This window comes from Bison bison, unplaced genomic scaffold (assembly GCF_000754665.1).
Source record: "Bison bison bison isolate TAMUID 2011002044 unplaced genomic scaffold, Bison_UMD1.0 scf7180017864063, whole genome shotgun sequence".
Classification (NCBI taxonomy): Eukaryota; Metazoa; Chordata; class Mammalia; order Artiodactyla; family Bovidae; genus Bison; species Bison bison.
The window spans coordinates 4,819,526-4,822,324 of NW_011494635.1; the positions used below are offsets into that span (position 1 = coordinate 4,819,526).

The 2,799-nt window shown below is 43.8% G+C and overlaps 1 protein-coding gene across 1 annotated transcript in view; it reads left to right on the forward strand.

The window, feature by feature from the left end:
* The window catches only part of LOC104985980 (prostaglandin F synthase 1-like), a 22,520-nt gene that overhangs the window by 1,140 nt on the left and 18,581 nt on the right, over positions 1–2,799 (forward strand). The gene's annotated exons all lie outside the window — the stretch shown is intronic.

Consider the following 2,799-nt stretch of genomic DNA (forward strand, 5'->3'; position numbering starts at 1 on the left):
TTCTTTGGAGGGAATGATGCTAAAGCTGAAACTCCAGTACTTTGGCCACCTCATGTGAAGAGTTGACTCATTGGAAAAGACTTTGATGCTGGGAGGGATTGGGGGCAGGAGGAGAAGGGGATGACAGAGGATGAAATGGTTGGATGGCATCACTGACTCGATGGACATGAGTCTGAGTGAACTCCAGGTGATGGTGATGGACAGGGAGGCCTGGCGTGCTGCGGTTCATGGGGTCGCAAAGAGTTGGACACGACTGAGTGACTGGACTGAACTGAACTGAAAGCATTTATGTAATTTCTTGTCTGCCCATGTTCAGCATTTTGATGAGTCCTTGAGTATTTTGCTGTTCATTCATCAAAACTTGATTGAACATTCTTTAGTAAGACATTGTTTTATCAATAAATATCAATAAGTAAAATGAGAAATGTCTTGAATCATTAGTCTAGTGGAGAATGAAACTGTGAATGACATCAGAAAAATTTAGCTGTTAGAAATGGGTAAGGGCCTGTTGAGATAATTGTGCACAGTCTCTCCCGTTTCTGTACATTTGTTAGGCAGAGCCATCTGTTACTCTTCATCCCGCAGTTTTCATCTGTACAAACAGCCTTGAAACATAGAGACAGTGGCTCCCTGCGTTCTCTGGAATAGAAAATGCTAAGTCCAGGAAGAAAGAGTATTCATGTAACACTGAAGTGACAGCAAGTTGGCTGATGAGGGTAGAGTTTAGTGAGGTGGGGAGACAGGAGTTGAAGATAAGGCCAGAGAACCAGTGGGGCTAAGGGGTCTGTATCATGTAAGCTTTTCAAAGGACTTTACTGTGAGGGAAATGGAGATTGATATTTTGGGTTTTGAGCATAAGTTACATGAGCTGACTGACATGCTTTTGAAAGGATGACTTTGGTTGTTGAGAAGAAAAAGAGGAAAAAGAGCCCTCTTTTAGGACTCTACAGGTATCTAGGTGAGAGATGACGTTGGCTTGGACCACAGAAGGAGCAATAAATGTGGTCAGAGGTATTAGAATAGGGATATATTTTAGGGGCAGCATTAACTAGACTGTTGAACATGTTAGACATACAGTGAGAGGTAAAGGGGAAGCAAGGTTGACTCCAGGTGTTTGTGGCTAAGGGACAGGAGGTGGAGATGCCATTTTCTCAGAGGGAGACAATGTGGGGGAGCACACTTTTGTGGGAAGATTAGGAGTTCAATTACAGACATGTATCTTTGAGATGCCATTAGGCACCCAAGTGAAGATGCATGCATACAGTTGGACATAGAAGTCTATTAGAGGACAAGTTTAGACAATATTTATATTTGTGACTTATCAAATTTAGTTGCCACCTAATGTCATGAACCCACTTCAGTACTCTTGCCTGGAAAATCCCATGGACTGAGGAGCCTGGTAGGCTGCAGTGCATGAGGTCTCGAAGAGTTGGACACGACTGAGCAACTTTACTTTTCACTTTCATGCATTGGAGAAGGAAATGACAACCCAATTCAGTGTTCTTGCCTGGGGAATCCCAGGGACGGAGGAGCCTGGCAGGCAGCCATCTATGGGGTCGCACAGAGTCGGACATGACTGAAGTGACTTAGCAGCAGCAGCAGCAATGTCATGAAAGTAGACAATCAGAGATATTATATTAAACAGTGAGTGGTGTAGACAGAGAAGTCAAGCTTCATGAAGACCCAGCATTAAGAAGGCATTTTTTTTTTTTTAAGTGGAGGAATCAGCAAATGAGGCAGAGAAGAAGAGGTGAATGAAGTAGGAGGGGTTGTCCTCAGAAGGCACGCGAAGTAGAAGTTTGAAGGAAAAAAGAGTTCAATGCTTCCAAGGGGACAGGTATGAGAAGACTGAAACTGGATTCACTGGATTCACTGAAACTGACCACTGGATTGGGCAGTTAACCTTGGCATGGTCAAGTGCAGCTTTGGTAGAGTGGTGAAGGCAAACCCTGAGTAGGGTGGTTTCAAGAAATGGTGCCAAGTTTTCAAAGGCTTTTCTGTAATGAGGACCAATAATTTGGCAGTCGCTGAAGATGAAAATGGAATCAAGAGATGAGGTTCCCTATTGGGAGAGTTGACCACCTTCCTCTGAGATCAGAGGAACAGTCCCCAGAGAGAGGAAAACCCATGATGAAGCAGATGGAGGCGGGATGACTTGAACCACATCTGTATTAGTTACTGTTGCTGCTCCAACAAATGACCAAAACCTTTGTGACTTGAAACAACACCAATGTGTTAGTTTACATTTATGGAAGTCAGAAATGCAAAAGCTGGTTCAATGGGCTAAAATCAAAGTGCCAGCAGGCCTGCATTCTTTTCTGGAGGTTTCAGGGGAAAATCCATTTTGTTGCCTCTTCCAGCTCCTAGAGAACATTCTCCATCTTGGAGACACCCCCGCCATCTCAGAGATAGCGCATCAAATCTTTGATTCTCTTATCTAATCCTCCTATCTCCCACCTCCTCTTCAACTACAACCCTCCCAGGTCTGATGCTAAGGACTTTGTGATTACACCAGAGTGATCCAGGTACTCCAGGAACATTTGCCATCTCATAGTTTTAATCACTTTTGTTAAGTAGTTTCCTGACCAGGTTCAGAACCATGCCCCATGCAGTGGAAGCAGAGTCCTCACTATTGGACCACCAGGAAAGTTCCAGGTTCAGAAAGTTTTTAGCCATAGTTTCGTCACATCCGTTTCTGTCCCTTTTCCTCTCTCTCTCCTCCTGAAACCCTTATCCTGTGATTGTTACTGTGTTCTATTTGCTAGTTAGGGAAGCATTCTTATTACTGTTCTGAATTCT